The sequence below is a fragment of the Chiloscyllium plagiosum genome, chromosome 5, assembly GCF_004010195.1.
Source record: "Chiloscyllium plagiosum isolate BGI_BamShark_2017 chromosome 5, ASM401019v2, whole genome shotgun sequence".
Lineage (NCBI taxonomy): Eukaryota > Metazoa > Chordata > Chondrichthyes > Orectolobiformes > Hemiscylliidae > Chiloscyllium > Chiloscyllium plagiosum.
In genome coordinates, this window is record NC_057714.1 from 95443458 (window position 1) to 95469461 (window position 26004).

The window sequence follows — 26004 nt, forward strand, 5'->3', positions numbered from 1 at the left end:
GTCTGACATTTATGGATTATTTAGTCTGATGACGTTACCACTACACCACCACTTGACATTAATCAGTCAAGTTGGTTAATCTCAAAATTTATTGTCAAACATAATCCTTATGTCACCAAATTTCCTCACAAGTTTACAGTTAATGAATCCAGTTACTTATTGAAGATCTTATATCTTGACATAAGCCTGTGCAATCTCCTTCTCACTTTCCCTTTCTCCTCACAATTATGCCTTCAATGCAAAGACAAACACATTGAATTGCTACAAAGATTCAGGGAATTGGCATTTATGTTTATGCATATTCTATTAGAGTGTTGTTACTTTCCTTTCTCTGAGTTATTATTCTTTACAGAGCCTGGATAGCAAAATATATAGGGTAACTTACTTAGGATCAAGGAATGTCTGAGTGCTCCAAAGGATGAAGAGGATGGAAATAGTTGCTTCTTACCCCAACCACTAGAATAGAGGATGAAACCTAGATCTGTGGAGGTTCTAACCTATTTAAGGAGCTGGGATAATTATATTTGAGGAGGCTGCTGATGTGTTTTTCTTCCACTAAATCAAAGAAGCATCCTGTAAGTGTTCCCGGAATTCCTCCATATGTAGCTGTGTAGAACACACATACAATGCATTTATATAGTACCTTTCATAACCTCCGGATATTTCTCCAAGTACTTCAATAATGCCATAATGCAGGAAACATGGTGATGTGCAAGTAGTCGAATCGCCTAAATATCATTGGGGTAACGATCAGTTATCCTGTTTTTATCTACTATAAAATTATTGAGCCCTTGAGTCTTTTGAGACTTTATCCTCGTCACCTGTTTGTTCTATATCACCCTGAAAATGTTTTCTCAAGTGCTTATGTAATTTCTTTTGAAAGCCAGATTAGCTTTTAGCAGTGCAGTCCATACTGCTATCACTCACTGCATTATAAACGTTTTATAAAAGCAAATTACTGCGGATGCTGGAATCAGAAACCAAAAGAGCTTTTGACAAAGGGTTAGTTGGACTCAAAATGTCAACTCTTTTCTCTCCTTACTGATGCTGCCAGTCCTGCTGAGTTTTTCCAGCATTTTCTCTTTTGTTTATAAACGTTTTGGTTCCTGTCACCTTTAGTTCTTTGCCATTCACCTGAAATTTGTGTACTCTGGTTGTTGACTCTTCTTTGAATAGGAAATGTATTCCTATTTAATCTGCTTCGACCCTTCAAGGTTTTAAACACATCAAGCAAATGTACTCCAAGTCTTTTCTTATTCAAATAAATTCTCCAATTTTTCAAATATGTCAGTCTAACTCAAGTTTTTTTTCCATCTGGAACCTCATCAATCTTTTCTGCAACCCTCTTTAAAGTTTTCACAGCCTACCTCAAGTACAGGCTCCATTTGAGAACAAATAATGGCTTTAACATGTTCATGATAACTTCTTTGCTTCTGTACTCCATGCCTCAGGATGCGATTTGAGCTTTTAAACACGTTCTCAACTTGTCCTGCAATCTTCAATATATTGGGCACATCCACTCCAGTCCTTGCGCTCCTGCACCCCATAAAGTTTAAATGCTTTGGTTTACATTGCCTCCCTTCTTTGAACCAACCAAATGTAATATTCTGCATTAAATGTTATTTGTCAACTCATTCCATGAGCCTGTCTATATTCCCATGCAATTTATCACTGTCCATGCTCTCAGTTCACAGTACTTCCATGTTTTGGGTCGTTGGCAAAAATTGAAATCCCTAGATAAATCATTAATTTGTATCCAGAGAAACAATGATTTGTAACAGCAAAATATTGTTAACAAACAACTTAATATTTTCATTTTTGCTCCTGACACTGTGCCAGCTTCACACTCATGCTATTGCCTTTATTTCAGGAATTTTGATATTGTCAACATGCCTACTATATGGCGATCAAAAATTCATATTACCCTCAACAACCGTCTCCATGACTTCATCAAGAAACTCAATTCAGCTAATTAAAGAAAAACCATAAAATCAGTGGTGGCTTTTCTTATTTTCTTTCATTTACTCGTGGGATGTGAATCTCGCTGGCTGGCCAACATTTATTGCCCAACCCTAGTTGTCCTTGCGAAGATGTTGAATTAGTTTTACGGTCACACGTACTCACATGAGTGCAGTGAAAGGTTTGTAAATCACCACTTATGCACCATCTGGGCACAAGATACCCAGGTACAGAATCTCAGGTACAAAGCAGAAATAGTTAAAAAAAATTATGAGGTTAAACATTATTGTCTTTCTTCATAAAAAAGTGGAAAACAAACACAATTAACAGTTGAACACTACATGGTTTCCTAAGTTTGCAGATGTCACTAAAATAGGTAGTCTCATGGACAGGAAGGTTATCAGAAATTGCAGCAGGACCTTGATCAGCTGGGGAAGTGGGCTGAGAAATGGCAAATGGAGCTTAATATAGAAAAGAATGAGGTCTTGTATTTTGGAAAGTGAAATCAAGGTAGGAGTTTCATGATGAATGGTAGGGCCTGAAGGAGTGTAGTGGAACAGAGGGATCTTGGAGTTCAGGTTCACAGTTCTCTGAAAGTGGAGTCACAAGTAGACAGGGCAGTGAAGAAGGCTTTTGACTCATTGGCCTTCATCAATTAGGGCACTGCATATAGAAGTTGGGAAGTTATGTTGCAGTTGTACAGGATATTAATGAGGCCACACTTGGGAATATTGTGTTCGTTTTGGTAACCTTGCTGTAGGAAGGATGTTATTAAACTGGAAAAGGTGCAGAGGACATTTACAAGCATGTTGCCTGGACTCAAGGGACTGAGTTATAGGGAGAGGTTGGACAAGCTAGGAAATTTTATTTTCTTTCGGAGACGGAGGGGAAGTGTGTAAGATCATGAGAGGCATAGATAGGGTGATTGCACTCAGTCTTTTTCCCAGGCCTGGGGAATCGAGGACGCGAGGGCATCAGTTTAATGTTAGAGGGGAAAGAATAAAAAGGAACCTGAGTGCCAACTTTTTGACACAGAGGATGGTACACATATGGAATGAGAGAAGAAAACTGCAGATGCTGGAATCCAAAGTAGACAAACAGGAGGCTGGGAGAACACACAAGTCAGGCAGCACCATATTGACTGGCTTGCTGTGTTCTCCCAGCTTTCTGCTTGTCTGCCACGCATATGCAATGAGCTGTCAGCGGAAGTGGTTGAGGTATGTACATTGACAACACTTAAAAGGCATTTTGGACAATACATGGACAAGAAAGGTTTAGAAGGATAAGGGCCAAGTGCAGGGAAATGGAGTTAGCGTGGATGGACATTTTGGTTGACATGGATCAGTTTGAGCCGAAGGGTCTGCTGTAGGACTCCATGACACTATGACTCTATGACCACAGTCCATAAGCACCTGGCCATGCTGGGCTCGCACTCCTCACAGGGTTTCAACGTCCCCTGCTTTAGATTTGACCTTGTCGCTGCTGTTGCCTGGGGCTGCCTGTTCCCACTTTCACCATCTTAGACCCTGTTCCCGCTCCTGTCACCATTCCAGGATACCTGCTCCCGCTGTTGCTGCCAGCTACCTCGGTCTGCATGTTCCTGCCCTCACCTCTGCTCAGGGGGACTGCCATCGATGTCGGTGATCTGTCTTGCAGCCATGTTGGGCTCTCCTTCCCCGCGCTGGCTCCATCTCCTCTGTGATGATCTCCTCCGCGTTGCACAAACCCACACCTCCCAAAAGATAAATTGATTAAACTAAGGAAAAATGTAGTGAAAGAAGATCAATAAGAGTGAAGATGATGGTGAGTTGCCTTCTTGAACCATTGCAGTCCATGTGCTGTAGGTAGAAATTAATTCACATTTATCTAACAGGCTGTTGATGTCCCCCGGTTTATTATTTCTTAATCTTTTTGCATCGTTATGGTTAAACATACTGACTTATCAAAGATGTAACATTTCCAATTTTTCAGTGCTCTGGCACCATTCCAACACTGGGGTAAGATGGGATGATCACAGCCAATGCCTCCACAATATCTAATTTTGTTATAATTAACTTATTCCTAAATAACCTGCTTAGAGATGTTATTACATACCTTTGGGGTAGCTGGGACTTGAACCCAGGTCTCTTTGGTCTAGGGTCAAGAGGGTCTGCACCACAAGAGGGTCTAACCATTAGCCTGGCGCTCTCAATTACTAGCCCAGTGACATCACCACTGCACTTTTTATTAAGTTTCCTCAGTTGTATTTCATCTGTCCAGGTGACTTATCAACTTCTGAGTGCAGGTGGAAGTGGGTATTGCTGATGCTGGAGGTTAGAGTCGAAATTAGACTGGTGCTGGAAAAGCATAGCAGGTCAGGCAGCATTCAAGGAGCAGGAAAATTGATGTTTTGGGCAAAAAGCCCTTCATCAGGAATTTTTCTGCTCCTTGGATGCTACCTGACCTGCTGTGCTTTTCCAGCGCCATTCTCATCTTGACTCAAACTTCTGAGTGCAGCTTACCTTTTAAATGTAAGTATTTATTGGGAAAGCAAGGGTACCCCCCCCCCGGTCTTCTTTTAATGAGAGAGGGGGATTGAGGGCTAAAAAGTGAGGGCTAAAAGGCCATTTCCAGCTCCTATTAGCCAATAGTGTTTCTTTTTTAATAATTCTGCTGCACTTGGTGCTGCCAACCCTCAATTAATATTTTGCTGGAGGGTTTAATCCTGTGATATTTTATTCCATGACACTTAATAATGAATTACTAAGGCCATTTCACTTCTCTCCTCAGTGTTGAGTCCCCTGCAGCTAACTTGAAACTCTAATTTTCTCCTTTCAAAGCATCGAAACAATAATATTTGTTCTCATATTTTAGCATCGAACCCATATTGACTAGTCAGCTAAGCCATTGTAGCTTGTTAAACAGTTAAACGATGTCATGCCTTTAAAGAGGTGTTCATCAAAATACAAAAAAAAGCTGTTTGGAAAATTGGAAGCCAGAAAGTAAATGTTTCAGTCTGTGCAACAGAGCAGTGAAAAATCAGTTCACTGAATTGAGATCTTCATTGTTAAACTCTTGTCTCCTTCCTGACAGTGCCACATGCCCATTAAATGTACAGCACTGCAGTAGCCACTTTTGAAATCAGCCTGACATAAGAGGGAATTCAATAGAAAAAAAAGCCAGCAAATAACTAATTTGTCTACATTTGTTCAAAGCGGCGGGTGGGACTATTGCAACCAGAGTTCTACGATAATATCAATAGTTAGGATACTCCAGTAACTTTCACCTCAGAACTGACAAAGCAAAGCTTCCATTCCTATGAGAAACAATATTCTGCTTTCTCTGTAGACAAAGAAGTCCGACACATGTTGGGAGGCACAGATGTACTTATAAATGCTTTTTGCTTTTGTTTAAAATGAAAGGAAAAAAAATTGCCACAGATACAGCTAAGCATTAAAAATGGATATCAAATAAAATTATTGAATTGTAAATGCACATGGATTCCTGATTATTTACATTTTGTTCATCTGTAAGTTAATAGTATGATCTGAATGACCAAGAACACGGGACAGATCTCTTCCCAGTAACGCAACACCATTATAGGATTAAAAAAACAGGCAGTACTAAGATTGTTACTTTGAATGTATTGCATGAGCATTGTAATCCATTTAGGTTTTCAAATTGTTGATTGCAATATCTGTCAGGAAAAATTAATATACAAATACAGAAAACGTATAAAATTTACAGAGGTTCAGTAGAAGGGACATTGGTCCAGAAACATTAACTCTGCTTTCTCTCCACAGTTGCTGCCAGACCTGCTGAGATTTTTCCTGCCATTTCTGCTTATGTTTCAGATTTCCAGCATCTGCAGTATTTTGTTTTATAACAGTTTGTAGTGTTGTCTAAAGACAATAGCTTCAAGTTTGTCAGTATTCAGATGGAGAAAACTTCTGTTCATCCAGCTGTGAATGTTGAACAAATGGCTTGATAATGATGGAGGAGTCAAGGACAGTGTTGACCAAATGGATATCTCATCAGCCAATATTATGAAACAAAATATTGCATTTTTGGATAAAGTTGCAAGGGGAAGCCTTATGTTTTATTATTTTGCATGATATCAGTATTGCTGACGAGGCCAGAAATTATTGCCATTCTCTAATTGCCCTTCAAAGGTGGTGGTGAGCTGCCTTCTTGAACTGCTATAGTCCAAGGGGTGTAGGTACACCCACAATGCAGTTAGGGAAGGAGTTTCAGGATTTTGACACAGCGATATGAAAGGAGTGGTAATATATTTTCAAGTCAGGATTGTGGGTGGTTTGGAGGGGAACTTGCAGCTGGTGGTGTTCTCATGGAGGTAAAGAATATATTGTTAGGAGATATAAAAGTCAATTGTGCATGGGTGTGAAGGTAAGCTACTGCAATGATTCTTTGGCTATGAATAATTTAATAAGAGTTAGGTCAGCTGAATGCAATGCTATCCTGCAGGAGATCAGTGGAGAGGCTATCAAGATGGATAATACGGTCGACTTGGTTAAGAAGATGGACTCCTCCAGAAGAATGAGGAGCGAGTTTACCTTCAGTACTGTTACAGAGGATTTTTTTTTGTCTTCGATATAAACTAATTCGGTCCTGTCGGAGGGTTGGAAACTGTAAGAAGGGATTCAGACATGGAGCTTTTGGAGAGATGTCATACATTATGAAGTCAACAGCTTTTTGAAGGACTCAGAGTAAATAAATCAGAACCTTTTAGAACTTAAAGAGAATGCATTTTACAAAGACACTTGTTTGCAAAAACATTTGCCCACGAAGAATTGCAATAAATTTTACCTCATGTGAGTGCTAGCTGTGGTTTAGTTGGTAGCATTTTTAGTCAGATTCTGTGGCAATTTATTGTCCACTCCCTGTATCAAAGCCCAACTTCTGTGTTGAACTCTTCAGTGAAGTATCGAGTGAGAACTGCACTGTTAGAGATGCTGTCTTTCAGCGGAGACATTAAAACAACCCTCGCGGGTAAACACAAAAGTTTCCATGGCAGTACTTCAGGGAAGAGCAGTTGTGTTCTGCTGGCCAGTATCTATCCCTCTTTGAACATGACAACAACAAGTTATCTGAATATTTCACGACATGTGGGAGTCTGTTGTGCACAAATTGACTGCCGCAATTCTCTTCACTACAATACTGAAAGTGCTCTAACATCAATAGGACCTCAGGAGCATTTTAGATTAGATTCCCATATAGTGTGGAAACAGGCCCTTTGGCCAAACAAGTCCACACTGACCCTCCGAAGGGCAACCCACCCAGACCCATCTCCCTCTGACTAATGCACCGAACACTGTGGGCAATTTAACATGGCCAATTCATCTGGCCTGCACATCTTTGTGAGTGTGGGAGGAAACCGGAGCACCTGGAGAAAACCCACACAGACATAGGGAGAATGTGCAAACTCCACTCAGACAGTCACCCAAGGTTGGAATTGAACCTGGGACCTAGTGCTAACCACTGTACCACTGTGCCACCATGCCACCCCAACCAACTCTATAATGTGTGTGATATGTATGGCCTGAACACTGGGTCTCCACAAAGAATGCCCTGACTTGGCATGCTTGAAGAGACTCACATGATGCTCCTAAACTCGAATGGCTGTAAGGATGTTGATAGGGCCAGAGAAGAATAAATCTCCTGTAGCTTCCCAAAGCCTGTGACTTTTCCTTGAAGTTGAAATGTTTGCCTTGGTTCCACAGGGAGCCTTCAAATGTGCCCTCTCCACTATTGATGGATAGTTAATTTCTCAAATTAAAATTATACCCAAATATTAGATTAGTTTCAGCCACTTGCTGATTATATTGATCTGATGTCTCCATTGCTACACTCACTGTACACTCAATGTACTCCATGAATGATTTTCTGCACCATTTAAGCTCATCTTTCTGAATATGTTGGCTTTCAGGAGAATTTGCAGCACAGTGGAAGACTATGGAACACCATTGGAACCATTCTGTAACCTGTGCATCGAGTTAGTTTCCATTTTAATTAAAATTTTCCCTTAACCTTTATCACAATGCTAGTTGTATGAGTAGAATATATGAAAAGGCACCTAAATGATCTACTGCTGGCATTGACAATTTTCATTCACAATTTGGCTGCTGATAACTTCTAATTTCGCCCTTTGCTGAGATATAAATCTTGTTCTACAGTACACTTGTCATCTGGTTAAACAGTGAGCACTGATGTGACTAGGCAAATAGGTTTAAACGAACTTATGATTTAGATTTAGATTTTATTATCTTGTGTACTCGAGTACAGGAATACAGGAAGACAGTGAAAAGTGTACAAAGTCATAGTCTGGCCCATTTTAGTATACAAAAGACAGATTAAAAACAGAAGCAAACATAATAGAATTCGCCAAAAGTTAATTCAGCAGCACCTCAGAAATACCTTGCCACCAGTTTTCAACATTATAACTTGTCAATTGAACATGTATGAACGTAAACCCAATTCCTGGCCAAGTCCAAACTGAAGTGGCAGAGAAACCCAGACAAGCGACCTCTTTGCACGTGGTCATGCACTGAGTGTTAATCATGGCTGAATTTCTTTTTTACTTCAAAAATATACTTTATTCATAATATTTAGATGATATGTACAATTGGTCATGCCATATATACGTAAACATTCCATTTCTTTGCATACAGAGATCGAGTAATCATTCATATATATATACAAGTCTGTACATTGACCATCCATATGTTTCCTGAAGAAGGGCTTATGCCCAAAACGTCGATTCTCCTGCTCCTTGGATGCTGCCTGACCTGCTGCGCTTTTCCAGCAACACATTTTCAGCATCCATATGTTTAGCTGAGGTGTCAGCGGGACCCAGTTTCTGAGTGGGCCCCCTGTTCTTCGGCAGGCACTCGTTACACGGTGGTCTTTCCCCACCGTGCCTTGGCGGCAGCTGCCCCAAGCTTCAGCACGTCCCCCAATACATAGTCCTGGACCTTGGAATGTGCCAGTCTGCAACACTCAATCGGGGTCAACTCCTTCAGGTGGAAGATCAACAGGTTACAGACGGCCCAGAGAGCGTCCTTCACTGAGTTGATGATCCTCCAGTCACAGTTGATGTTCATCTCGGTGTGTGTCCGGGGAACAGACACACCGTAGAACACGGAGCCCAGCGTCACGGCGCTGCTCGGGACGAACCTCGACAAACACCATTGCATTCCTCTCCAGAGTTCTTCCGCATAGGCACATTCCAGAAGGAGGTGTGTGACAGTCTCGATCCCTCCGCAGCCGCTTCGAGGGCAGCGTGCGGTGCAGCTGAGAGTCTGGGCGTGCATAAAGGATCTCACAGGCAGAGCCCTTCTCACCACCAGCCAAGCCATGTCTTGGTGCTTGTTGGAAAGTTCTGGCGATGAGGCGTTCTGCCAAATGACTTTAACAGTCTGCTCAGGGAACAGCTCGATAGGATCCGCCCTCTCCTTTTCCCGAAGGGTCTCAAGGATACTACGTGCTGGCCACTTCCTGATGGACTTGTAGTCAAAGGTGTTTTTCTTCATAAATTTCTCTACGAAGGACAGGTGATACGGAACGATCTAACTACTCGGAGCGTTCGGCAGCAGTGAGGACAGGTCCATCCTTCACAACACCAGGGACAGGTAGAACCTCAGTACGTAGTGACACTTGGTGTTTGCGTACCGGGGATCCACGCACAGCTTGATGCAGCCACACACAAAGGTGGCCATCAGGGTGAGGGTGGCATTTAGTGTGTTTTTCCCCCATTGCCCAGAGCTTTGTACATCAAGTCCCTTCGGACCCTGGCAATCTTTGATCTCCATACAAAATGGAAGATGGCATGGGTGACTGCGATGGCACAGGTTCTGGGAATAGACCAGACCTGTGCCACATATAACATTACTGACAGTACCTCACACCTGATGACCAGGTTTTTACCCATGGTAAAAGAGCGACAGTAGCTTCCATCTGCCCAGTTTCTGCCTCACTTTCTTGATACGCTCCCCACAAGACTTGGCGCACACCCCAGCCCCTCCGAACCAAATACCCAGCATCTTCAGGTGGTTGGTCCTGACGGTGAAGGGGATAGAGGATTGGTCGGCCCAGTTCCCGAAGAGCATGGCCTTGCTCTTGCCTCGGTTGACCTTGGCCCCCGAGGCCCGTTCGAACAGGTCACAGATGCACAAGAGTCTGTGCATGGATAGCGGATCCAAGCAGAAAATGGCGACATCATCCATGTACAGGGAGGCCTCAACCTGCAGGCCTCCACTGCCAGGAATAGTCACCCCTCTCAGGCTTGCATCCTTCCCGATGGACTCGGCAAATGGCTCTATGCAGCGCGCAAACAAGGCAGGAGAGAGAGGGCAGCCCTGCCTGACTCCAGATCTGACTGGGAAGCTTTCTGATTCCCACTCATTGATTGAGATTGCACTGACAATGTTGGTGTAGAGCAGTCTGATTCAATGGCAGATTCTCTCCCCAAAGCCCATTTTGGAGAGAACATCTCTCATAAACGTATATGATATCCTGTCAAAGGCTTTCTCTTGGTCCAGGCTGATGAGGCAGACATTCGACCCCCTGTCTTGCACGTAGGCGATCGTATCCCTGAGCACTGCAAGACTGTCAGCGATCGTCCTGCCCGGTACAGCACAAGTTTGGTTAAAATGGATCACCGATCCCAGAGCAGACCTGACCCAGTTGGTGATGGCCTTTGCCAAGATTTTGTAATCTGCATTTAATAGTGAGATTGGGCTCCAATTTCTGATTTCCTCCCTCTTCCCTTCCGCTTGTAGATGAGGGTGATGATGCCTTTCCTCATGGTACCTGCCAGAAGCATACTGACATACACCTCCAGCAGGTCCTGGCCAATCAAGTCCCACAGAGCAGAATCCAGCTTGACCAGTAGGCCATCGCTTCCAGGAGTTTTATTCTTTTCGAAGGACTCGAGGGCCTTGGTCAGCTCATCCAGAGATAGCGGCTGATCCAGCCTCTTCCATGTTCTGCCATCTAAGACCTCCGTGATAGAGGACAGGAACGACTGGGAGGCTGCGCTGTCAGTTGGCTTCGAGTCACTTAATCATGGCTGAATTGGTCCACCTTGCCACTACTGAGTCAGCAGCTTATCTCACTTGAGAGCCAGTGTTGTATCAGGATGTGATAGCTCTGCCTCCTCACTGTAATGATGATGCAAAATATGCATCCATCTGCATTGGAAGTCACTTTGGTTGGGAGGGAAGTTCTTTCAAGTTCATAAGTTGCCTGCTCAGAAGAATGCTATATTAACCATTGGCAGTGAGAAGAAGCACTTAACTGGAACTTATTTGGCTACTTAAGGGCCTCAATTGGTTTAATTGGATATATCCACCATCTACCCTGTTGCCTTTAATAATACCCCTCACACCATCCCACTCGATTCCAACACTGAGGCAAAGGTGTGACCAATTCCAGTGCAGCTCTTCAGCACAAAATCTCAGCGAGCATTGCCCTGCAGTACTGAGGGAACACTGTGCTGTCAGTGTTGCAAATAAGGTTTCCAACTTTGGCCCCCTCTGCCTTCTCAAGTTGAGGCAAAATACTGTATGGTCTTGGCACACTTAGTGTCCTGCCCATAATTATTCTTCAATCAATATCACATATAGGCAGTCCCTGGGTTATGAACCAAATGTGTTTTGTAAATCGATTTGTATGCAAGTTGCATGCAACATAGTACAATAAAAAAGACCATTCATAAGTAAGAGCGAATGATCACATTTCAGATCCTTAAAATGAATATTAACATTAAATTTTATTTGTAAGTATGAGTGTTCATGAATTGGGGCTCACCAATAAGCCAAAATCGGCTTGCTGGCTCAGCGCTTAGCACTGCTGCCTCATAGTGCCAGGGATCCGGGTTTGATCTCAGCCTTAGGGTGATTATCTGTGTGGAGTTTGCACATTCTTCCCAGATCTGCGTGGGTTTCTGCTCGGTGCACCGGTTTCTTCCCACAGTCCAAAGATGTGCACATTAGGTGGATTGGCCATACTAAAAATTATCCTGTAGCTTCCAGGGATGTGCAGGTTTAGTGGGTTAGGCATGATTAAAAACCTCATAGGGTTTATGGAGGTTAATCTAGGTGGCATGGTCTTCAGAGGGTTGCTGCAGACTCGATGGGTTTAATGGCCTCTTTCTGTACTATAGGGATTCTATGACTTTCTCATGATTATTTTAGTGTTGTTTGTGGAATTTTGTGTTTGCAATTTGGTTGCCTATATTGGAACAATAACAATGCTTCAAATGTACTTTATGGCTGCAAAACATTTGAGATATCCAATGATCATGAAAGGCACTAAATAAATGCAAATCATTTTCTCATTCTCAGCATGACTGAGTTTCTTAACAAAGTTTAAAATCACACAATACCAGATTATAGTCCAACAGGTTTATTTGGAAGCACTAGCTTTCAGAGCACTGCTCCTTCGTTGGGTGGTTGTGGAGCAAGACCATAAGACACAGAATTTATAGCAAAAGATTACAGTTTCATGCAACCGAAATGATAAATTGAATAAACCTAAATTGTTGTTAAGTCTTTCATCTTTTCAAATGGGTTGCAGGTTTCAGTTCATTAATATGTGAATCCCAGAACTTCTTTTAAGTCACATTCTTGAGATTACTTAAGGTTTTATAAAAAAAGGTGACATCTCAGCTCAGCCAATGCATTAAAGGTATCAGGTTAGAGTCTGTATGCGTCCCAATCCTGAGCCAGAGTGGTTCAATTTCCAAAGTGGAATTTACAAAATATTGCAAGGATTGATGCCTGCATTGAGAGAGAGTCTGTGTATAAAAGAGGGTCTGTGTGCGTGTGTGTGTGTGTGTGAGAGAGAGAGACAGAGTGTAGAGTGTAGTGGGGTCACCTGTTGTGTGACAGGAACATGAGGTCTCAATTGAGGCCATCCTCATGGGTATTGAATTTGACTATCAGCCTCTGCTCGGCCACTCTGCATTGTTGCCTGTCCCAAAGTTGCCTTGGAGGATGGTCATCTGAGGATTCGGATCCAAATGTCCCTGACCACTGAAGTGTTCCCTGACTGGGAGGGAACAGTCCTGACTGGTGATTGTTCCGCGGTGTCCATTTATCCGGTGCCATAGTGTCTGCGTGGTCTCGCCAATGTACCATGGCTCAGGACATCCTTGCCTGCAGCATATGAGATAAATAACATTGGAACATTGGCCGATTTGGAAGGAATCAATTTGGGCCCCTCTGGAGGGCCACTGCCCTGGGCTTGTCATGTTTGCTCAAACCGTCAAGAAATGTGTAAATGCCAGATTCATCAGTTGCACTCACAAAGTAGAGCAAAACATCACCTGAACACAATGTAATGCCATCCATGCTCTCAAAACATTGTCATCAAACCAGCAGATATAGAAGGAGCCATCATCATGCAGAATAGAACAAATTTCTGCAAGCAAGTGTACCGATAGTTGACCAACCAGGAACACTACAGGCAACTACTGGTCAATCTGACCAAAGAGCACACCTGTGAATTAAACACATTGCTCAGGACTTTGGATCCAGTCCTTCAGAGTTCCCTACATGCCTCCATCCCATATACTGCTCTCGTAGGCGACTTCTACTGCCTCTTACACAAAGCCAACACACCAGGATGTCCCATAATATCAGGCAATAGGACCCAATGTGAGAACCTCTCTGGCTATGTTGAAGGCACCTTGAAACCCATTATATAGGGAACCCCCAGATTCTGTTGCAACACTACAGGTTTCGCACAGAAACTCAGCTCCCACACATCAGTTGAACCAGGAACATTCCTCATCATAATGCACTCTACACCAGCAACCCCTGGCTGACAGCATCGCTGTAACAGCCTCAGTACTTAACACCAACAACTGCCAATCTCCGAGCACCATCTTACAATTCATCCGCTTTATACTCAACCACAACTTTTTCACCATTGACAACCAGTTCTTCGTCCAGACACACGGAACAGCCATGGGGACCAAAGTTGCACTCCAAAATGCCATCATTTTCATGCACAACTTCGAGCAAGACTTCTTTGCTGCACAGGACCTCCAACCAACACTATACATCAGACATATTGATAACATTTTCTTCCTCTGGACCCATGGCAAGGAGTTACTAAAGCAACTACATGGTGATAGCAACAACTTTCATCCCATCATCAGACTTATCATGGACTACTCTTTAGTATCTATCTCATTCTTGGATACATGCATCTCCATCAAGGATGAGCAACTCAGTACCTCATCCTCCTGCAATCTGATGGATAACCTCAGGATACTGCATTTCTCTAGCTTCCACACTAAACAAGTAAAACAGCCATCCCCTATGGACAAGCCCTAAGAATACATTTCAGGTAAGGAAGAACATGACATATAGCTGAAGGTGCTCAAGGTTGCCTTCATAAGAAAAGGGTACGATGCTCAATTCATTGATCACCACAGGAGAAACTGTAATTAGGGGATTAGGAGGCAGACATGGGTTGCAACCGATAGGGTACCCATCGTTGTTCAGTACTTCCAGGAGCTGGAAAACTACTCCATGTTCTATGCAGCCTGCAATACATTATCGATGAGGATGAGCACCTCGCCAAGACCTTCCCCACACCTCAACTTCTCACCTTTAAACAACTGCTAAACCTTAAACAGACCATTGCTCACACTAAACTGCCCAGCCTTCAGGACAGCATCGACCACAACACTGTACAACCCTGTCATGGCAACCACTGCAAGACATGTTAGAGTGTCGACATGGATACCACCATTGCATGTGGGGACACCATGGCAGGTACTCATGTGACTCGGCCAACATTGTCTATCTCATACACTTCAGGCAAGAGTGCCCTGAGGCATGGTACGTTGGCGAGACTGAGCAGAAGCTATGACAACGGATGTATGGACACTGCACAACAATCATCAGGCAGGAACGTTCCCTCCCAGTAAGGGAACACTTCAGCAGTCAGGGACATTCGGCCTCGGATCTATGTGTGACCATTCTCCAAAGTGGACTTTGGAATAGGTAACAAGGCGCCCAAGAGGCTGTTAGCCAAGTTCGGTACCCATGGGGATGACCTTAACTGGGACCTTGGATTCATGTCACACTACAGGTAACTCCACTACACTATACACTTTCTCTCACACACACACACTCACATACACACACTCTTACATACTTATACACTCACACAGACAATCTCTCATACATACGCTCTCTCTCATACGCACAAATATACTCCCCCCACACTCACACCCACACACACACCCTCTCACAGGCTTATACTTCATCATACTCACACACATGCTTTACCAAGCTTGCACACATGCAAACACATACACTCACAGGTGGACTCACAAGCACACACTCACTCTCTCTCTGTCTCATGCACATGCACACACATATAAGTCTCTGGTGTGAATTTGTGTTTGCAGACTTATATTTGCAGATGCGTTCTATTTTGCTCAAAAAGCACACAATCTGATGGCAGTGAATCCATGTAACATTTTGTAAATTCCATTTTGGAAATAGAAACGGTCTGACTCAAGATTGGGCTGTAAACAGACTCTAACCTCACTTTAATGCATTGTCTGAGCTGAGATGTCACTTTTTTTCAATAAAACCTTAAGCTATCTCAAGAATGTGACTTAAAAGAAGTTCTGGGATTCACATATTAATGAACTGAAACCTGCAACCCATTCTAAAAGATGAAAGGCTTAACAGCAATCTAGGTTTGTTCAAGATATCATATCTGTTGCGTGACACTGTAATCCTTTGCTACAAATTCTGAGTCTTATGGTCCTTCTCCACAACTACCCGAGATGAAGGAGCAGCACTCTGAAAGCTTTGAAATAAACCTGTTGGACTATAATCTGGCATTGTGTGATTTTTAACTTTGTCCACCCCAGTCCAACACCAGTTCCACCACATCATTTCTTAACTTACACACTTTGGTCTTAAAAAGCAAAGCTGAATAATATGATTCGAGTGTATAATATAAGTGTTTGTTAAAAATGAAAGCAGTTAGTCCATCAATCAGTGAAGATTCCGTTTGTCATATATTTGAGCTAGACACTGCAAAACTAATTACAGGAAGTCTAACCTGGGAAGGCAGTGAATTGTAGATAGGAAGTGTGACTGCCAAATCAACCACGAATAAGCAATAAATTGAATTTGCAACAATTGCATTATGGTTAAAAACTGCATTGCTATTTTTGGTGAGTTATTGAATTTTGTAAATAAATAAAAGCACTTGCAGAGAAACACAAACATTTTCACTTTGAGTTGGAGAAATTTGTTTTTATTTCTCTTTATGTTCAGAAAACACCATTTAAAAATGTCAACTGCGCCCCTCAATATTCAACATTATTTAAGATAAGGCAGCCCGCGAACATAAATGTAAGATCCTTCAGGTCACCAAAGGGTCACTGGACTGGTCACTCAAAAACGTAATTCTGTTCTTCTCTTCATTAATGCTGCCAGACCTGCTAAGTTTCTCCATCTTTTTGTTTTAGATTCCCAGCATTTGCATTTGTTGTATTATTTTGATGTTTAAGTTACTGCCACATCTCTTCCAGGAATGCCCACTCTGAAATTCTACTCCTCTCTGAGAATAGAATTATCTCTAACGTTGCATGCACTCAAATCAGTTCAGTAAAAAGTTTATAAGTTGCCCCTTGTGGTGCCATCTTAGGGACAAAAGGACCTGGGTGCAAATTTTGAAGTACAAATTCTTAGGAAAAAAATTATAAAAATAAAGAGATAAAAAAATTCAACATTACAGATCAAAGGAAGACATTAGAAAGTACAGAAATATGAAGTTCAGAATAATAGTCTTTCCAACCTCATCCACCTCAGCATCTAGCCTCCTGTACACAGCAGGCCTTGTCTCCAGACTGCACCAAACCTCATCTCGAGGTCAGGAGAGCGCTCTGGAATCACTCAAGACCAGAAGTCCACACTGAGGCCATGCTGGGATGAAAGACCCCACACTGGGCCATTGAGAAACTGCCAAGCCGGGCGGCTGAGAGACTATCATGCCAGGCCAAGATGCAGCCACGTTGGGCTGGGAGGGCGAACAACAGGCTGAAAGGCTGCCATGCCGAGCCAAGACATCACCAAGCCAAGCTGAGAGACCACAATGTCCAGAGGCTGCCATCCTGAGCTGAGAGATCACCACGCTGTGTCCACGCTGAGGAAGAGAGTTCGAGCCTGTGCTGAGGCCAGGAGTTCAGGGCATTGACCAGAAGAAGGAAGGAAGAAACACACTATGGAGAAAAGGAAAGAGAGGAAAGATAGAAAAGAAATGGACAGAGCCGACGAGCTCTGGCTGAGGAGTCCTACTCTACTGCCATCTCGGATTTGTCAGCATTTCCAACTCAATCCTTTTTCCTGTTCACTATCAATACTTCTGTTTTTGATCCAAGTGTTTGACAAGGCATTTGCCAAAACTCACTTCCACAGCCACACCTCATTCCTCAGTGACTGCCTCTGACTCAGACTTACCCCAAATGGAATCCAGTGGAAGCTTCACCCTTTGTGTTTTGAATCCATGCAGGATCCTTGGTGATGTACAACGCTCCTCGTACAATTATTCTCACTGCATCCTGAGACCTACACTCACTGCCATATGCCATAACTTGTTCACTCTCAAGCTCTCTAGGTAACATGTGAGCATAAATTTCAGATAACACAGATGCAGTCAGACCTGCTGAGTTTCTCCAGCACTTCCTGTTTTTATATCAGACTTCCAGTGTCCGCATTCTTTGTGTTATTCTGATTCCTTCCTGGTATGCTTCTACCATGAAGGTCCTGCCTTCTCAACTCACTCCTCGCTGTGTAGTCAACTTAGAGGATTATAATATTAAAGAGCACACTTGCTGGATGATAAATCCTTTTTGTGAGATTGGGCTTGACATTTTCTATTGTTGGAAATAAAACTGTGTTTCCATGCTGCAGCTATGAGTTGATGAGGGTCTGTGCCAAGCTCATATTGAGAGTATTTTTAAAAACTGTGATCTTATCTGTGATACAGAGAGACTTGGCCGATTCATGATGATAAGATCCATACATTGTTAAACTGGATCCTGGCTGATGGATAACCTATATGGCAAATATTTTTTATTTTGTGGGATGTGGAGTTCTCTGCCTAGGCTAACATTTCTTGCTTATTCCCAACCTGAGAAAATAATATCAACTAAAATCAAAAGAAAGCATTGAGGCAACAGTGCTAACCACTGTGCCACCGTGCCACCCACGGGATGTGGAGTTCTCTGCCTAGGCTAACATTTCTTGCTTATTCCCAACCTGAGAAAATAATATCAACTAAAATCAAAAGAAAGCATTGCAGATTCTGGAGATTTGAAATAAAAACAGAATGTACGGGAGAAATCCAACAGGATTTCTTTTTAATTCACTCACGGAATGTGAGCGTTGCTGGCTGATCAGGGGTTATTGCCCTGTCCCTAGTTCCCTTTGTGAAGGTGCTGGTGAGCTGCCTCTTGAACCGTTGCTGTCCATGTGCTGTAGGTTGACCCACAATGCCCCTACGGAGGGAATTCCAAGATATTGACCCATGAAGGAATGACAACTTATTTCCAAGTCAGGATGCTCAGTGGCTTGGAGGGGAACTTGCAGGTGATGGTGTTCCCATGTATCTACTGCTCTTATCCTTCTTAATGCAAATGGTCGTGGGTTTCGAAGGCGCTGTCTCAGGATCTTTGGTGAATTTCTGTAGTGCATCTTGTAAATAGTACACACTGCTGCTACTAAGTGTTGGTGGTGGGGGGGTCAAATGTTTGTGAATCTGGTGTCAATCAAGTGTCTGCTTTGTCCTAGATGGTATCAAGCTTCTTGAGTGTTGTTGGAATTGCACCCATCCAGGCAAGTGCAACGTATTCCATCACATTCCTGACTTGTGCCTTGTAGATGATGAACAGGCTTTGGGGAGTCAGGAGGTGAATTACTAGCTGCATTCTTGCTAGCCTCTGACCTGTAACCACCAATGTATATGGTGAGTCCAGTTGATTCCTGCCAAAGGGACGTAGAAGGTGATTTCTAACACTGCCTACACTAACTCACTTTCTTCCTCATCAGCACTGGCTTCTCTGCCTCTCTCTGTTTCTCCCAGCGTTATTTAACCACTTGTTTTTTTTCTCTCTCTCTCTCTCTCGTTCTCTGTGTATTCAACCTCTCATTTTCTCTGTCTGTCTCTGTATCCATCTTTTTCACGCTCTGTCACTCTCCCTACCTGGATTAATAATCTAGCGATAATACCATCACCTCTTAATTTGGAGATGCCTAGCTAGTGTGCTTCCAATTAAACCTGTTGGACTATAACCTGGTGTTGTGTGATCTTTAACTTTGATCACCTCTTAAAGTAGACTTCTAAGATCTTATGCAATAATGCAACAATTCTCTTTTCTATTCTAATAAATAAACACTTTCCCACATTATATCAAGTTGCCAGCTTGTTACCCACTGAACTTATTTACATCTCCTTCCAATCTCTTTATGTCTCCTCACACCTTTCATACTTACCGAGGTTTGTATCATCAACAAACTTAGATACATTTGTTGTGCATCTGTCTCTGCATCTGTGTAGATTGCTCTGGTCACCGCACAACAGGAAGGATGAGTGCACGCAGACAGTGCACTGAGGCGTTCCCTACCTTGTAATCTGCCTCCGCAGCCAGCAGCCTCTGCTCTGATTTTGGGATCCCATCACATCCCAGATTGCCCTCCTACACTGGAGCAAAAATGCAATGTCTACCTACCTTTCTTCCAGATTGGATATGTGGATCAAAAAAATGTCCTGACTCTGTATTGCTGACCTGGAAGCAAAGACCCAAACCCAAGACTCTGAACGGTGCACAATTGTAGCAAGACTTCTTTCTTCCTATACTCCAATCCTGTTGCATTAAAATAAAATAAATCATCTTCCTAATTCCTTGCTGCATCAGAATGCTGACTTTCTGTATTCATTGTATGTGCGCAGCTAAGACTCGATAAACATGAACAATCTAAAGTTTTACATCTTTTCAAAAGAAACAACCTGCTTCACTGTCCTTTGTGAATAATCTCACATATCCCCCCATCAAGCTCCATCTGTCTTGTTGTTGACTTACATAATGTCTTTATATCCCTTTGGAAATTGTTTTGTGTCCTCCTTACACGCATACCAAAATAACTTTGCATTGTCAACAAACTGAGATACATTACTCTTGGCTACTTTCTCTAATGTAGCTTGTAAAAAGCTCAGTTCTCAGTTCAGATCCTTACCACATTCCGTTGGTTAAAACCTGCCAACTCGATAATACTCCATTTTGTCTCCTTTGTGTTTGTGGTCTGTCATCTGTTTGTACCAGAACAAACTCCATGACCTTTAATCATTTGTGGTCCCTGATTAAGTATCTTTTGGAAATCCAGGTATGCTACATCTATGATTTTATAATTTCTTATTGGACAACTCAATATGACTGCCTGTAGCTGCTTCTTCTCAATCGTTGTCACATCCTGGATGCATTATTCTAGATTGATTTTTATTATAAATATAATTGCTGTTGCTGAGTGGTTTGGTGTTCTATGGAGCTCTGAGTCCTACATTTGATGATAGTACAGTGAATACGTTTAAGTATATTCACCCACATCTCTCTTTCAAATAATGTCATTGAAAATAACGTAAAATTGTTTTCTGATAGACAGGACTTCAGGCCCTTTCATCTTAGCTGTTGCACGGATTACCAGTAAACAACTTCCATTCGAGGCTTTTAGCTGGCTCACATCTTCCCATATCACCTCAAGGAGTTTCTTTGACTGTCTTGCTATTGATGAAAGCAAGTAGACAAAAGGTTTAATGCACACATCATTTCGGAATGATACTTGCAGGCTGCAATGAGCAAATAATTATTTTGAAACAAAAAAGTACAGCAACAGATGCTTTGATAGTAAATTATTAGACAACCCTAGATAGCTATGAGAGATGTTACACATCAGATTTAGTTTGTTGAGGCACAGGGAGAACTCATCTGAACGAGAATCTATCTATTTTACAAAAAAACTTGTATATTTTGCACATTTCTTCCACAAATCATGCTTCTCCATCATATGAGCTTAACCAAGCTTCTCCATGAAAATTCGGTCTGACGTGGTGGTCTCTCATCACAGTGTGTGGTAGTCTCTCCACACGGTAGGATGATTTCTCTGCCCAGTGTGACGGACTCTTGGCCCAGTGCGGCGGACTCTTGGCCCAGCGAGGTTGATTCTCAGCCCAGCGAAGTGGACTCTCGGCCCAATGTGACAGACTTTCGGCCCAGTGTGACAGACTCGGCCCAGTGTGACAGACTCTCGGCCCAGCAAGGCGGACTCTTGGCTCAGTGTAACGGACTGTCAACCCAACGAGGCGGACTCTCAGCCCAGTGTGACAGACTCTCAGTCCAATGTGACAGACTCTCGGCCCAGTGTGACAGACTCTCAGCCTAACAAGATGTACTCTCAGCCCAGCGAGGTGGACCCTCGGCCCAGTGAGGTGGACTCTCTGCCCAGTGAGGTGGACTCTCAGCCCAGTGAGGTGGATCCTCGGCCCAGTGAGGTGGATCCTCGGCCCAGTGAGGTGGACTCTCAGCCCAGTGAGGTGGATCCTCGGCCCAGTGAGGTGGATCCTCGGCCCAGTGAGGTGGATCCTCGGCCCAGTGAGGTAGACTCTCAGCCCAGTGAGGTGGACTCGGCCCAGCGAGGCAGACTCTTGGAACCAGTGAGGTGGACTCTCAGCCCAACAAGGTGGACCCTTGGCCCAGTGTGACAGACTCTCAGCCCAGCGAGGTGGACTCACGGCCCAGTGTGATGGACTCTCGGTCCAGCGAGGCAGACTCTCGGTCCAGCGAGGCGGACTCACGGCCCAGTGAGGTGGACTCTCAACCCAGCGAGGTGGACCCTCGCCCAGTGAGGTGGATTCTCGACCCAGTGAGGCACACTCTCAGCGCAGTAAGGCGGACTCTTGGCCCAGCGAAACAGACTCTCGGCCCAGCGAGGTAGTCTTGGTCTGGTGTGGTGGTCCTTCGGCCCAGCATGGTGGTCTCTCAACATGGTGTAGTGGTCTCTCAGCCCAGTGTGGTGGCCTTGGCCCAGTGTGGTGGTCTCTTCACATGGTGTGGTCACCTTGACCCGGTGTGGTGGTCTCTCGACATGGTGTGGTGGTGTCTCAGCACAGAGTGGTGGTATCTCGGCCCAGTGTAGTGGGCTTGCCCCATTGTGGTCACCGCTCGACCCAGTGTGGTGGTCTCTTGGCCCAGTGTGGTGCTCTCTTGGCCCGTTTTGGTGGTCTCGGCCTGGCGTGGCGTCCTCCTGGCCCAGCGTGGTGGTCCCTCAGTCCCATGGCCTCAGCATGGACGTCTAGTCTTAAGATGTTTTCTTGAAGTGCAGTTCCACTGTGGAACTAAGCAGGCACTTACAAAGGACTGTAATGTTTGAACTTTCAGCTTTCTTTCCTTATTTTCTACTTAAAACTAAGAAGATCTGCAATGCTTAACTTTTAACTTTTTTTATGTTTTCCGCTATTCTATAATTACTGCAATGTTTAACTTTTAACTTTGTTCTTTCTTTCTATCTTGTTATTAATATTGTGTACCTATGTACTTATACCTAAGATGGCACCTTGTGTGGAGACAGTATACAATTTTCACTGTACCCCTGTGCTTTTGTACTTGAGTACACATGACAATATAATCAAAATTAAGATTTTTAAAAAATCACTATTGCAAGTTGCTATGTCTGATTTGTTCTATGCTAACTGAAGAAACTAGAAATGAAATGGGCGGTTCTGGACCACTGAGCCTGCCCTTATTTTTATGGCTGATTTTGATCTCCACTCCACATTCCTGGCATCTTCCCATATCCACTTTCTTCTTAGAGAAAATATGCATCCAACACCCCCAGAGGTAAGTGATTCCAAAGATTCTCAAAGCTTTGAGTGAAGATGCATTTCTTCATCTCAGTCTTAAATAATCAGGCCTTTATTCTGAAACTGCGCTCCTTTGCTTTAGATTCCCAACCCAGTAGGTGAAACCTCCCATTCCATGGAGCAAGCTAATGAACCTTCACTCTAAAGCCGCCAATGTGTGTCTACCCTTCTTTACATGTTGAAACTAAGACTGTGTACAGTATTCCTATTCACTACAGCCCTGCACATTTAAAGCAAGATTTTCTCTTATTCCTGTACCTCAATCCTCTCACTACTTTGGCAAGAAGAACAGAAAAGTAGAATATTATTAAAATGGAGAAACTGCAGAATGTTGCAGTACAGAGGGATCTGTGAGTCTTTAGACATGAATCATAGACAAGTCAAAGTTCAGGTACTGCAAGTAACTCAGATTGCAAATGGAATGGTAATCTTCATTGCAAGAAGGACAATGTCTAACAATAGGGAGATCTTGCCACAAGTTTATGGTGGAAGACTGCCACAGTTCCCCTCCAAAACACACACTTCCTGATTAGGAACTGCATTGCTGTTCCTCCCCTGTTGCTGTGTCAAGATCTTGTATCTCCCTATCTTTACTGTGCATGGGTCATCACCAGCACATACCTAGCCAAACCACATGATTTGGCAAAAAACATTCTCTCCCTTCACCTTTTCTGAGTTAAAGTGCTGGGAGTCAGCTATTACAAGGGGGCATAGCTTTAAATTAAGGGGGGGTAGGTATAGGACAGATGTTAGGGGTAGGCTCTTTACTCAGCGAGTCGTGAGTTCATGGAATGCCCTGCCAGTAGCAGTGATGGACTCTCCCTCATTATGGGCATTTAAGCGGGCATTGGATAGGCATATGGAGGATAGTGGGCTAGTGTAGGTTAGGTGGGCTTGGATCGGCGCAACATCGAGGGCCGAAGGGCCTGTACTGCGCTGTATTCTTCTATGTTCTATGTTCTATGACTCTCTTACTAAGAGCAATGTCCTTGTAGCTACACCAAATGGAATGCAATATTTCACAAAGATGGCTCATCACCACATTTTCAAAGGACACTTAATGATTAGCAACAAATGGTGGCCTTGCTAGCCATGTTCACCTCCATGAAAATATTCAGAAAAACCCAGGCCAAACAAGATAACTTATCACCCCTCTGCTCATTGATTTACATCGGTTTTCTATTACGTAATGCTTAAAATGTAAAATTCTCATCCTAAGTTTCATGTCTGTCCATGGTCTTATCCCTCCCTTTATATGAAATTTCCTCCAATCCTTCAATCCTCTGAGACATGAGTGTACCTGCCCCTTGGACATCACTGATTTTAATTGCTCCACTATGAGTGACCTTTCCTAACAGCTGTTCAGGCTCTCAGCTCTGGAATTCCCTCCATAAGCCTCTTCATCTTTCTATCTTACTTCCCTGATTTAAAGTGCTCCTTAAAACTTACATCTTTAACTAAGTTTTGACTATTTCCTCCTGATATCTTGTTACATGAATCAATCTCAAATTTTGATTGTTAATTCTGTTTTGAAATGCCATGAGATGTTTTACAACTTTAAAGATATCAGATAAATATATAGGGTGTAGGTTTGCTTGCTGAGCTGTAGGTTTGATATCCAGATGTTTCATTACCTGGCTAGGTAGTGGCGACCTCCAAGTGAAGCGAAGCTGTTGTCTCCTGCTTTCTATTTATATCTTTCTCCTGATCGTATGAATTCATGTAACCTCAGTCACATTGACATCAGCAGACTGTAAATACTTTAAAATCATAACACGTATTTGCAATACAATTGCTGTGAAAGTAGAAGCTAAAATCTGAATCTTTCACCGTTACAAAGTTGAGTTTGTATAATTCGAATGAAAGAGCTTACCTTGAATGAAGGAAGTCTAAGTATGTGCATATTCAAGTCTAAGGATGTGCATATTCACATCTCATCTGCAAGATATTGTTTGAGACCAGAATGGATAGCAAAGATTGAACAAGTTTTAGAAATTAGAAGAACAAGGAACGACAAGGTTGTCATCTCTAAAAGAAAGAAAGTGTTAGGTTGAATTATCTCTTTCCTTGCTATGCCTTCTATACAAGTTAGAGAGTGAGGTTGACAGATTGTCTGGTGCTAGATTATCAGACCTTTCCATTTTTGCGTGTAGAAATGCCCTGAGGCATAAGGCTATTTACAATGGAATAAGTAATTAACCCTAAAATGGAGAATTAAACAAATGTCAAATTAGAATGCTATGGCCTTTCGTATTTGAATGATTTTATTTGTCGAGATTCGTAAGGTCAGAGATGAGGTTTTGGATCTCTGTAAGTCAGGAGGAGAAGAATAAACATTGCCGTTACTGGGATCACATTTTCACACAGTGTCTTTTTCTTAAAATGCATATTTCTCCTCAAGGCCTTCATTAAATTCTTACAATTATTTAACTGATATCAGATAAGCTGCCAGTCAATATAAAAATGATGTCCTTTTGCCATAAAACCCATAATGTAATAAAAGTAAGAGTGACTGACTGAAGAGTTATGCCATTATAGTGAAACACCTACTCTGTAAGTCTTTAATGTGTACATTCTAATAAATTAATTTAAGCTTAATAACTTAAGAGAGCATTTGTATTCCATATGTCTTACTTAAATCATAAAATGAATCAAGTCTCTAAGAAGGTTTTTCAGCTACCATTACGCATATGTGATTTGCAATAAAGCTGGGCTGTAAAATTAAATTATTTGTAGGATTGTAATAATTTTGATTATTAATTAAAGCACACAATAGCATGGTGATAAATGATTACATCTAATTTAGGGCAGAAGGTGGGAATTAGGATTAGGAATACAGTGTTCAACTAGTGCTTGATTAACTATTCTTTACTCAGAATTTTAAAACAGAGATAAAAGGAATAAAGCCTACAAAAGTTATCAGATATAAACAGAAATTGCTGTGAAAACACAACCAATCAGCAACTGGAAAGAAGGAGAGTAGACTGCTGACTTAAAACCTTTTGATAGCATTTTCATTATATTTAGGAGGCCTTTTTAGGAAAATATTTTTTCAAGCATAAGGCTGCACAAAGAATAAATATAAACAGTAAAGCG